This window comes from Gymnodraco acuticeps, unplaced genomic scaffold (assembly GCF_902827175.1).
Source record: "Gymnodraco acuticeps unplaced genomic scaffold, fGymAcu1.1, whole genome shotgun sequence".
NCBI lineage: Eukaryota > Metazoa > Chordata > Actinopteri > Perciformes > Bathydraconidae > Gymnodraco > Gymnodraco acuticeps.
This window is the reverse complement of record NW_022989835.1, coordinates 584481-598199: the sequence shown is the minus strand read 5'-3', so window position 1 is coordinate 598199 and position 13719 is coordinate 584481. Positions and strand designations below refer to the sequence as shown.

The following is a 13719-nucleotide window of genomic DNA, read 5'->3' as shown; positions in this document are numbered from 1 at the left end:
AAACATTCATTTGGATAATTTACTGACAGAATAAGAAACTCAATGATGCTCTACTCACCTGTTCCCTTTTTATAAAGTGAAACAGTTGAAACGATAGATTTTAGTAAACTTAAAAACAACCTTCTCCAAAAGCTATCGAGGAATATACCGAATACTTGTTTTAGAACTTTATTACATATTTGTATATAAATAGTTTGAATGATCCATAATTGACAGAAGCTAGTGTTTACACTGACCTGTTACTCATATATTAATGTCTTTGTAACTTCAGTAAACCACTACCTCACTAATTTATTTCATTCATCACGGTTCAGTAAACTAAGTGATACATGAACCAGTTTAATCATTATAATAACGTAGGATTGCAACTCTTTGAAAATGTATGTGGCTCTTAAAAGAGCTGTTGTGTTTGGGTGTGCTGGTCTCAGGTCAGTCTAAGCCCTCTCTCTGCGGATGCGGCGGGCTAGCTGGATGTCCTTGGGCATGATGGTGACCCTCTTTGCTTGGTTCATCTTACTGGGGGGCAGCTACATGGATGTCGGTGCAGTCCACAATCATTGTGCAGTTGAAGGCAGAATTAATTTATTATTGACTCCGAATGAAGCACAACCTCATGTCATACAATACAATGACTTTATTTGTAATTGTGTAAAAAAATATGAGCATTGATTAGCAAGCAGGACCTGCAGGAACAGAGAATGGTGATGGATGGAGCTGGGAAGAGAGAAGAATAAAGAAAACAGATCAACTTTATTATCGGATATTAAAAATTCAAATTCAAAACAAGTTGCCACTCCTACAGTTTTCTAGTATGTAAAGATGATTTCACATGACCTATGCAACATATCACACTCAATACATGTGTGTCTCTGGGGGGTGCATTGTGCCTTTGATGTATATAAATAATATACCATAACCAAATACTATTACGTACAGTGGAAATCAGGTTGCCAGAGCAGGTCAGTGTGCATGTTCCTCAACGTCTCAGCAGTTACAGGTGAGGTAAAGAAAATAAAAGAGAAAAAGGTCAGTAACAACACTTTAAAGTAACAACACTTTGAATAATTATCTCTTCTAACAATTTTCTCTCAATAAGCACACAACGACTGTCTTTCCAACAAACAGATTGTCATCACAATGAAACACGTCCAGAAGAATGTCATGCAAAGCTCCCTGCCTGCCTTCGACTCTCCCTGAACTGCTTCCTTAGCACCCGGTGGAGGGCGCAGTAGGCTACTCTTCAAAAGTTTCACGAAATACTTACCATCATGTTTGGTTACTGTTTAACATTTTGGTTTACTTCATGTAATAAAATAATAACTTCATGGTAAGGCTACTAAAAATGACAAGGCTAAGTAATGTAATGCTAACTAACGTGCTCGCTACTCGTCGCTACTAGCTAGGTAGCTAACTTGACTATGTTCCATGCACAACATGTATATTACCTATGATATTACCTGATATGTCTGATCCAGCGACTCCTGGTCCTTTCATCAGACGGGAATCGATAGAAGGAGCAAGTGGTATGATCACTTTTATGACTACAACCTGGTACAAAGCACACAGGCATCTTGTAAAAGTGAATTTATTTTTAGCGATCTATAATTTATTGGAGGGAATAAATCAGTTATGAGATCTTCTTCTTCTTCGCTTTAATTACGAGTCTTATTATAAATCACCGAGCATGCCTGTGACATCACTTACGCGACCCAGAATGGGATTTGGGATTTGTAGTCTTTGTAGTAGCGTATTTTTCATAGTCTTATATTTCAGCAGTTTTACGACAAAATGTGACTTTTTTGACATGGAAATGATTGTTTAAGATTGACAAACATCATATGTGTAGTTCGTGGCACAATTCAAACGGGATCAAAAGACACGTGTTCTCTCTCCATTGAATTCAATGTAAATGTTTCGCTTCCGGGGTCCCATGGTCCGGAAGTAGATGGGCGTGACTTCGCCTCTCCATTGGGGGAGGGTAGGAATGTCAAATGGGAGGGCCTGGCCCTCCCACGGCGCCGGACATGACCCCAGCTGAGTTGACTGCTTCCTCAAAAGCTGGTCACAAGACACATAGATATATATAAACACTAGATGACTCACCCGCGCTGCTGGCCAATGGAGACCGACGTTGCCACATGGCCGCCATCTTGCTACAGGTAGTGCTCTCATTCATAACATTATGGTTTACTATTTAAATAACCATAGCTTGCTCAATTTTCAACCAATTTTCAAACGGTTTGGTTTTTTATAAACATCAAAGATGTAGTTATGATACTGTATACTTATAGTCATGGACTTTCTTATGAAAATAACATTAAGCAGATAAAGCAATAGCTATACACACACACAAGGTATTTATATTAAATATTTGCCGGTGTATATATTTCCATTTATTTTTATTATATTGTTAATATTTAAAATAAATTATAAAATTAAAATATATTTATATATATATATATATATAAATCGGTCTCATGTTACCACTCTGTAAGCCAAGAGTTGTTAATTTAGCAATGCCTTAGCTTGAAGAATAGGGACACAATTAATGACAATAGTATATGGTGGTATATTATTTAGATATTCACACCTTTATCAGAAGAACCAAACCAACATAAAATGAGCTCACAGACAGGCCAGTTCTGTCTCATTTATCACAATTATACGAATATATAAATAATAGTAATATGGAAATTAATAAGTTACTTTTTTAACAATTCAATGTTCACTTGTCAATACTGTGAGCCTGACTCAGCGTACTTTTAAGAAATTGATCTTAATAGGCTTTTCCCCTTATAAGGCAAACATATGTTTTGAGGCTCTGGACAAAAATGGCTATTTTGATTGTAAAGGTTGCCAATCCCTGGGTGTAGTTTCAATGTTTGCACATGTTTATTCAAGTGTATGAGTGACATAGAGCAAGTGAGATGGCCAGTGGTTCTCAAACCTTTTACACAGAGTACCACCTCAAATTATATTGGGCTCTCCTAGTAACACCATCATAGACCTTCCTGGGTACCACCGAGATAAAGGATTTAATATGACAAGCCATATGATGCTCTCATTTGTTAGTGACATTCCACATGCAAATAAAACAAGATTAGATGGTACTTTATTGATCCCAATGTGGGAAAACATTTTTAGTTACAGCAGCATAAGGGACAAAGCATTTTACAATGAATTAGAAATAAGCAAGAAAAATAAAGAAAATAAAGAAAGAGGAAAATATACATGTTGAGTTTGGCAGGATATTATATATATAATATACATAAATATAAGGCATATGGAATATTAATGTTAAATATTAAATAGATTATATATGTGTAAAATGTACAACGTGGTTATATTCAAGAGAAACTATGGAGCAGAGAGTTATCTTCCAGCCAGAGGTGATTTGTTGAGTTATGGCACTGCGGAGCTGCAGCAGTCTGTTGGAGAAGGAGCTCCGTTGACTGTCCAGCTGCAGGTGGAGAGGATGGGTGGGGTTATCCATGATGGACAACAGCCTGTTCAGTGTCCTCCTCTCCATCACAGCTTCAAAGGGGTCCAGCTTGATGCCGATGACAGACCCAGCTTTCCTAATCAGTTTATTGATCCTGCTGGTGTCACCGGCTCTGATGCTGCCCCCCCAGCAGACCGGAGCAAAGAAGAGTGCACTGGCCACAACAGACCGGTAGAAGATCTCCAGCATCTTGCTGCACACGTGGAAGTATCTCAGCTTCCTCAGAAAATAGAGTCTGCTCATCCCCTTCTTGTGCACAGCATCAGTGTTGATCCTCCAGTTCAGTCCGTTGTCTAAGTGCACTCCCAGGTATTTGTAGTCCTCCACAACAGCCACATCCAGAATGCACAGGGGTAGAAGAGACGTCCTCACCCTCCTGAAATCAATGACCATCTCTCTGGTCTTGGCCACATTCAGAATACTCACAACATTAGGCTGAGGTTCATCTTCCGCTCTTCTTGAAGTGGTTGTGCTTCTTGTTGCTTCTGGCTAAAATAAACATAATTAAAGACATTTTGAGTGTTTAAAATGTGCTGTAATACACAACACATTATTTATTCCTAAACTTGCAGAAAGAAAAACTAAAGTGTGACATTTAATCACATATTTATCAATCAATCTTATACACCTTGAATTCTTGTTGGCCAATGATACACATACCCTTTGAAGATGAGCTGGGAAATTGAATACTGTTGGCACAACACCTTCTTTAAGCCGGACAGTCTGCCCCATCCTGTCAAAGTCCTCACTCCTGAAGTGCTCACTGCCAGTGCTGGAATTGGGCCGGTACTCACCGGTACGCAGTACCGGCACTTCTGGTTCTGACCCATGGAGTACCGGCACTTCTTGCTCAGTACCGGCATACTAGCGGTACTCCGGTACTCATGCACCGTGCCAGTACTCAACACTCTCCCGCCGTTCTTATTATACATCCATATATATATATATATATATATATATATATATATATATATACAGCCGCCCGGTACTCAGTAGATGCGTCATGAGGTGCCGAACGGACATTCTCATCGCTCTAACCGCTGGAGTTTCACAGCGGCTGTCAGCTGTTTACTCCTGTCATTCAAACAGAACGTGCTGGAGAGGGGGCGGGGCTTATCTTCTCCATGTAAATACTGTGGTGGAAACGACTATGTCAAAATTAACCTATTTGACCGTGATTTAATAGTAATACACGTTTCAAAATAATAATAATAATAATGCCGAAGTAACAACATACTGAAAACTGTTAGTAAAACCATGTTTTAATGCTTTACAATTTACATACCTAGATGCACGTGTGTTGTGTTTATGCAGTGCAACTCCCACCCAGTGGGTGGCTATGTAGAGTGATAGAACAGAGCAGGCACGCCCCCGAGAGAAGGAAAGCAAGTCACGTCACAAATTAGCATTTCTAAAATGTTAGCGTGGATTAATAAAAGTGCAAAAAGACAGCGGTTGTCGCCGGAAGAAACTTCAAATACAGAGAATGCTGTGCCTGTGTTGGAAATTGTGTCTGATGGGGAGCTTTCTTTGGTTGATCCTCCTGCTCCAAGTTCTAGTGCATTAGCATTAGCACTAGCTCCGCCGCCTCCTCCAGAGCCTCTAACGTTAGCTGCTGCTGGCGCAACTGCCACCACCAACACCGGGCAAAGCGATGCACCTGACTGCTGGACAACGGACCAGGTGCAATATTTTTGCAAGACCAATGCATGGCTCCTTCTTAAAGATAAGAAGCTAGGATGTCGGATATGCAGAGATGTCAAATCTTTGGGAATACACACTGGACAAGGACTGAAACTGTCAACTGAATGGGGTGAGTGTGCAGTGTCTCATTTCGGTGTTGACAAGGGCAAACAACAAGCTAGCCTGAGAAAAAAAATCAAAGAACATAAAGAATCACAAGCCCATGTAAAAGCTGCTGACATCCTTACATCTGCTTCACGTGAAACTATTCAACATCAAGTGCAGTCTATGCATAAATCTGAATTAGACACCACTATCAGAGTTTTTCGAACGGCATATAAAATTGGCAAACATAGCCGGCCATTCACAGACATGCCAATTGATTTGAATGTACAGAAGCTGAATGGGCTGAACGTGGGCAGGGTTTTGCACTCCAATAAAACCTGTGGCGAAATCATCGACCACATAGCTCATGAGCTGAAGAAAAAAATGGCAAAAGACATTACAGAAAACCAAAGAAAACTCTGTGTTTTGGTCGATGAATCTACCACTATTAGTGGTAAAACGGTGCTTGTTGTGTGTCTACGCTCAGCATTAGCTGATGCTGAGCCCGAAACGTTTTTTTGGGAGCTGATCGAGTTGGATGGAACAACGGCTGATGACATCACAAAGGCGTTAATGGAGTGTCTTGGAAGAGATTTTAACGAGGACTTTTTAGGTCAGTGTTTCGTTTCTTTTGCATGTGATGGGGCTTCAGTCATGCTAGGGAAGAGAACAGGCGTTGCTACCCAGTTGTGTAGTAAATTCCCAAGCCTGTTTGTGTGGCACTGCTCCAATCATCGTCTAGAGCTGGCAGTTGGGGATGTGGTCAAGGAGGTCTCAGGGCTCAATAATTTCCAGATCTTTTTTGACAAACTCTATTCCTTGTTCCATGCCTCCCCCAAAAATCAGAGGCAGTTAGCGCAGTGTGCGCAAGCAGTCGGACAGCGTCTCCTGGTGATAGGGCGTGTTTTGTCCATCCGCTGGGTGGCTTCAAGTGAAAGGAGCGTCAGAGCAGTCTGGGAAAACTAGTGCTTCATGATCACTTCACAAATGCTGCAAACGACACGAGCAGGGATTCCAGAGACAGAGCAAAGTACAAGGGCCTGGATGATGTGCTCACATCTGCAACGTTTGTCAGCAATCTGGGACTGATGTACGATGCGCTCACAGAGCTCAGCGACCTCTCTCGGCAACTCCAAAAAAGAGAGATGACACTGCCTACAGCAGATAGGCTCTTAACTCGAGAAATACGAGTTTTTGAATCCATGGTCACCATGCCTGGCCCACACATGACTACAGTTCATACAGCTCTAGCTGAGAAGTCCTTCAAGGGTGTTGCCCTGCGTGAGAATGGCAGGCTTGTACAGATTCATGCAGGTCAGTTTTTCCGCAGTATGGTAGAGAATCTGAGACACAGAATGACTTCCACAACCTCCTCTCATGTCAGCACAAGAGAAATCCCATTACATGGCCGGGAGGCCCGGGACAATCAGCTAATCCAGGACATGAAAGTTATCCATCCTGGAAGTTGGCCTGAAGAGGAGTTAGACGTACAGTATGGGGACGTAGAGGTGCTACGTTTGTGCGAAGTGCTGAAAGTGGACAGAAGAGAGACTGTTCAGGGCTTTCGCGAATACAAGGAAACCAGGGCATCCCGTACACCTGCTGCCATGGAGCCTCTACTGAAAGCAGTCCGAACCATCGCTGTCTCCACTAGTGAGTGTGAGCGGGCATTCAGCTGCATGAACGATATCCTTACTGCAAAAAGGAATGCTCTCTCTGTCAGCCGACTGTCCAGCCTGGTTTTCATTAAATGTAATGGACCATCACTAGGACAGTTCAAACCGGAACAGTATGTGAGGTCCTGGCTGGCAAAGGGAAGGAGAAGTGCTGATGAAAGAGCCTGTCCAGCTCCAGCCCCTGATACTGATGTCCCCAAGGCCTTCTGGAGCCTTTTCTAACAATGTGAAGTATATTGCAAAGCAGCTCACCCAGTGAGAAGACTTTTGGCATAATGTGCCGATTTGTACAGATCCTGGAGATAGAAGGACTTCAGACCAACCAGGGAGTTATCTGATCAGCTTGGTGTTCAATGTAACTCTTTACCATGGCTCAGACTTTGTTACTTGCAGTTACAGTTTCTCATTTTAGATTGTGCACATTTTGCATTTGTTTTTACATGTTCTTTGTACATGCTCTTTATCATTTTTCTGAGTTGGAAAGTTAGATTGCATCATAGTTTACTTTATACATATTTGTATTCTTCAGTGGTGAAGTATATTGCAAAGCAGCTCAGCCATGTGAGAAGACTTTTGGCACTTTTTCGTTTTTCGTTTTCTGAGTTGGAAAGTTAGATTGCATTCAAAATGTACAGAAATACTTAATTTTGTTAAAGCTTTTTATAAAAAATGCTTCTGACCAGAGCTTTGTTTCCTTGTCATTAATGTTGAACACCACCAGAGGGGCTCTCACCTGAAAGGTCTCTGCTTCATGTGTCTTCAGCAGAAGATCTAGACTTTGATTGCTATATTTTCAGTTAATATTGACCTTACTGAGCTTTAGCCATATATGGCGGATATGGCTAAAGCTCAGTAAGGTCAATATTAACTGAAAATATAGCAATCAAAGTCTAGATCGCCTATCATAAAAAATGTTAAGTACAGTGAACCTTTCTAAAATATACAGTAGTAAAGAGACAAACCCACCAGCATTATAGTAGCCAAATTCTTGTTTGTGGGCTGTATATATAAAATTGACTTGAAAAAGTTGCTGATTTTAGAGTACTGGCACCTTTTTCATTCCAATTCAAGCACTGCTCACTGCAGAGCAGCGTCCTGCCAGAGGAAACAAAACCGTCCCTTCTTAGGGCAACTTCCTACTGCCTCCTCCTCTCTCCGGTTTTGGGAAACCTTAAAAACATGAGAAAGGTAGCCAGATATATAAATTATTGTCAACATTGTCCGCCCTTCTTTCCTTTAACATTAAGGGTAAGGACAAAAATACACACCAAAATTATCATTTTTTTGGGGTAATTGTATGTATGTATGTATGTATGTATGTATGTATGTATACTTTAAGAATAAGACAACCACACTAAGAGTAATAAAAAAGGTGTCCAAAAGAAACATTACATAATTGTGTAAAGAAATGGTAGCAACATATTCTAAAGAGGCTGGGTCAACATCAATCTTGCAATACTATTATCTCACATAGCCCCACTGATCCTGTGTAGCAGGACTTGTAATGTACATACATCCACTAAGTAATTAACGATTATCCTAATTATAGTCATAATATTGTCATATCTTACACGTGAAAGGTGATTCCACGGGTTCTTGTTTGCAGACTGCGGCGATTAGAGCAGCCGTAGGCTGCACAAAAGTCAGGCATAGTCAGGTACTTCTGTAAACACAAAGCCAGCAATTTCCTGTATCATAATGTATCTAAAATGTAAGATGTTTTTAACAAGCCCAACCACTTGGAAGAAATCATGTGTAACTTGAATTATGTTGAAAGAAAGAGCAGTTCTGCCTCTCCCACTGGTGTAAAGTTGCTGGGTCAACTTTGTAATACTAGGTCTCACTCACAGCCTCTTGTTATTAGCCAGCTAATAAATACAACCACGTCATACACAAAGAAAAGCTGCAATTTCAACATGTCCAAGCATCCTGTATCATAGCCATGCTAATAACGTTTATAATAAAAAAAACGTTTGTAAATCAGTCAAGATTTCAGCGAGTTAAGAGTATTTTTGTGCAGATCACTCACCTTACAACAGCTACCATAGCGCGTACCAGAGTAGCTGTTGACTGTAGCAAGATGGCGGCCGGTGAGCTACGCTGGAAAATCTCCCAAGAGCCATCTAGTGTTTATGGAGAGGCGAAGTCACGCCCATCACCCCCCCCAGTTGGCGATGTCTCTGGCCAGTGGGTTGTATGTCTCCTCTCGCTGTTGGTAAAGTTGAGACACCGGCTGGACTACTTTGGAAGTGCCAGGCTTCCTCCACTGGCACTCACATCTGTGGAGCTGATCTGCCACATGGCAAATATTGCCAATGCTGCAGCGTGGCTGCATTTGTACATCCCTCGTGCACAATCACAGACAGCGCTCTGCATCGCGCCATCGTCTCCCATGCAGATCTGTAAAAATAAAGTAAGTACTATTTGTTAGCATGCTATAATAGATTGAATGAGCAATAATACAAGGATGGTCCGGATCTGGGGGTGGGAGGGTTTATTTTTCCATAGTTTTGTCCTCTTGTCTGTTGTTATTGTTTGTTTTTTCTGTATTTTTTGTAATTTGTGTTGTATTGGTTGTGATTGTACATTGTATTTTTCTAAATGTGTATGAATACATTTTTGAAAAACATTTGATCAACAATAAAAAAGGATTTGGTCAGGATCTAGACTCAGTGTGTAGTTTATTAATTAATCAATGCTCTCTACATTAGGAAAACACATACCGGTGTACCAGAGGGAGTCACACACAGCTGTGCCTAGATAACCAAAATCCTTGAATCTACACACAGCAAATAAAGTCAAATGACACAACGAGAAAAAGGAGATCACACATACAGTATAGTCGATATAAAACTGGCCGCTTCAATCTGAAGAGCAACTAAAACAAAACACGGGAGTGTACCTTGTTCTTGTGAACACTAATGTTATCCACAGCATACAGAGACCACGAAGTTCTTAAGGAGAAAACTAGTTGCTAAAACAAAACACGTTAGTGTACCTTGTTAGCTAATGTTAGCTAGCTGACATTAACGTTACACATTGCACTCATATTACTCACCGAAACCTTGTAAAGCCGGTCCCGCATGCTGGCTCTTACAGAACCGACTAACTCCCCTTTCATATAGGTACAGCTCTCAACGTGCCCAGACTTGTAGTGATTTTCACCTCGTAAAATACTTTTATTCTCATTCTGAAAGAATGTGGTGAAATGTGCTAACGTGACGGCCATCTTTATGTTGGTGACGCGTATTGTGCGAGACGAGAGACCTGTAGTTCACTGAGCGGTTTTCACACGAAAAAAATGTGTAACTTCACAGTTTTACGACACATTTTTATTTTTTTGACTTGCAAAATGTTCTTTTAAATTGACAAACATCATATGTGTCATTCGTGGCACAATTCAAACGGGATCAAAAGATAACCTTTCTCTCTCCATTGACTTCAATGTATAATTTTCCGCTTCCGGGGTCCCATGGAGGCTTTCGGAAGGGGAGGGACTTCGCTCTAGAGGCGAAGTCCCTCCCGAAATCTCCTCCTCCTGGAACAATTCTACACCCAGCATATGCTCCCTGTGTTGGCCAGTAGAGAGGAGGACATTTAAATAAACATACTCTTAACACCCTCGGACTCTGCGTTGTGTTTCGTATGTGTGATGGGGTGTTATGCAGAGGGGAGGAAAACAGGACACAGCAGATTGGGATTGTGGTGGAGATGCTGAGCAGTTATTTAATTGTTGCATGTAATTATTATTATACTGCGTGCTTCTTAGTTATTCCATCTTTTGCTGTAACATGGATCTGTATGTAACTCTATATTTACTTGTTATCTACCACACTTCCTTCTACATCATACACCATCATTATACATGATGGTGTATATAGGATATATATATTTGTATACATATCTGTAAATTGTATAATTTTATTTAAACGTCTTTTTGATCTCTCAAACTGAGTAAGATTGACAATAAAGTTGACTTTGAAAATATATATATTCTTTATGAAAATAGTTGACTGTTGTCAAATGAATCCAAATGAATCCAAATGAAACGTTGGACTGAACTACAACTACGCCTTTAAATCTCTACGGACTGTTTTTCAGTGGGATGGCAAGTTCCTATCTTTAAACATTTATTAGTTTTTTCTCAGAACAGATTTGATTTTCTGAAGTTAATTTAACTTTGCCGACCATGTAAGGTCATTATTAAAAGGTACAATCAATTTGTTTAGGGTTGACTAAAATAATGAAAAACATTCATTTGGATAATTTACTGACAGAATAAGAAACTCAATGATGCTCTACTCACCTGTTCCCTTTTTATAAAGTGAAACAGTTGAAACGATAGATTTTAGTAAACTTAAAAACAACCTTCTCCAAAAGCTATCGAGGAATATACCGAATACTTGTTTTAGAACTTTATTACATATTTGTATATAAATAGTTTGAATGATCCATAATTGACAGAAGCTAGTGTTTACACTGACCTGTTACTCATATATTAATGTCTTTGTAACTTCAGTAAAACCACTACCTCACTAATTTATTTCATTCATCACGGTTCAGTAAACTAAGTGATACATGAACCAGTTTAATCATTATAATAACGTAGGATTGCAACTCTTTGAAAATGTATGTGGCTCTTAAAAGAGCTGTTGTGTTTGGGTGTGCTGGTCTCAGGTCAGTCTAAGCCCTCTCTCCGCGGATGCGGCGGGCTAGCTGGATGTCCTTGGGCATGATGGTGACCCTCTTTGCTTGGTTCATCTTACTGGGGGGCAGCTACATGGATGTCGGTGCAGTCCACAATCATTGTGCAGTTGAAGGCAGAATTAATTTATTATTGACTCCGAATGAAGCACAACCTCATGTCATACTATGACTTTATTTGTAATTGTGTAAAAAAATATGAGCATTGATTAGCAAGCAGGACCTGCAGGAACAGAGAATGGTGATGTATGGAGCTGGGAAGAGAGAAGAATAAAGAAAACAGATCAACTTTATTATCGGATATTAAAAATTCAATTTCAAAACAAGTTGCCACTCCTACAGTTTTCTAGTATGTAAAGATGATTTCACATGACCTATGCAACATATCACACTCAATACATGTGTGTCTCTGGGGGGTGCATTGTGCCTTTGATGTATATAAATAATATACCATAACCAAATACTATTACGTACAGTGGAAATCAGGTTGCCAGAGCAGGTCAGTGTGCATGTTCCTCAACGTCTCAGCAGTTACAGGTGAGGTAAAGAAAATAAAAGAGAAAAAGGTCAGTAACAACACTTAGTTTAAAGTAACAACACTTTGAAACACTTTGAATAATTATCTCTTCTAACAATTTTCTCTCAATAAGCACACAACGACTGTCTTTCCAACAAACAGATTGTCATCACAATGAAACACGTCCAGAAGAATGTCATGCAAAGCTCCCTGCCTGCCTTCGACTCTCCCTGAACTGCTTCCTTAGCACCCGGTGGATGGCGCAGTAGGCTACGCTTCAAATGTTTCACGAAATACTTACCATCATGACTACTCTTACTGTTTAAAATGTTGGTTTACTTCATGTAATAAAATAATAACTTCATGGTAAGGCTACTAAAAATGACAAGGCTAAGTAATGTAATGCTAACTAACGTGCTCGCTACTCGTCGCTACTAGCTAGGTAGCTAACTTGACTATGCACATGAACATGCACAACATGTATATTTACCTATGATATTACCTGATATGTCTGATCCAGCGACTCCTGGTCCTTTCATCAGACAGGAATCGATAGAAGGAGCAAGTGGTATGATCACTTTTATGACTACAACCTGGTACAAAGCACACAGGCATCTTGTAAAAGTGAATTTATTTTTAGCGATCTATAATTTATTGGAGGGAATAAATCAGTTATGAGATCTTCTTCTTCGCTTTAATTACGAGTCTTATTATAAATCACCGAGCATGCCTGTGACATCACTTACGCGACCCAGAATGGGATTTGGGATTTGTAGTCTTTGTAGTAGCGTATTTTTCATAGTCTTATATTTCAGCAGTTTTACGACAAAATGTGACTTTTTTGACCTGGAAATGATTGTTTAAGATTGACAAACATCATATGTGTAGTTCGTGGCACAATTCAAACGGGATCAAAAGATACGTGTTCTCTCTCCATTGAATTCAATGTAAATTTTTCGCTTCCGGGGTCCCATGGTCCGGAAGTAGATGGGCGTGACTTCGCCTCTCCATATCTATGACAAGACACATGTTTGTTTTCTTATCCCTCTTCTTCGTCTTCTTTGGTTTAATGACCGACTGCAAACCAAGTTGAAGGTGCATTTCGCCACCTATAGTACAGGAGTGTAACTGCAGCACTCTGTGCAAAATATAAATATATAAAACATCTAAATCATGAACTCATAAAGATTTTTTCTGGAAAATATTCGGATTCATTTATTTGTGATGCTCTCCTCTCCTCCCTCCTACATTTGTCCCTCTTTAGCAGTGTGGGAATGTAACTCAGTACATTTACTCACTGACATTATTGTTCTTTACTTGAGTATTATAGAGCTGAGAATATTTTTGATCCTTTACGTAGGCTACATTAAGCTGCTGTAATTTATATTATTCTGAAATGGACCATTGTGCAGAATGAGTACTTTTACTTTGATGGTAATACTTTCATACTTTTACAAATTTGAATGATGGACCTTTACCTACAATGGAGTATTTTAGGACCATAGTGTTTCTACTTTTACTTAAGAAAAGGA

At 39.9% G+C, this 13719-nt stretch overlaps 1 protein-coding gene across 1 annotated transcript in view; it reads right to left on the bottom strand.

The window, feature by feature from the left end:
* The window catches only part of LOC117558838 (cystinosin-like), a 78659-nt gene extending 65387 nt beyond the window's left edge, over nt 1-13272 (bottom strand). Inside the window, exon 1 of the mRNA XM_034235274.1 lies at nt 13215-13272. The gene's annotated coding sequence lies outside the window, so the exon portion shown is untranslated. The remainder of the gene's footprint in view (nt 1-13214) is intronic.
* Nucleotides 13273-13719: the final 447 nt, after the last annotated feature.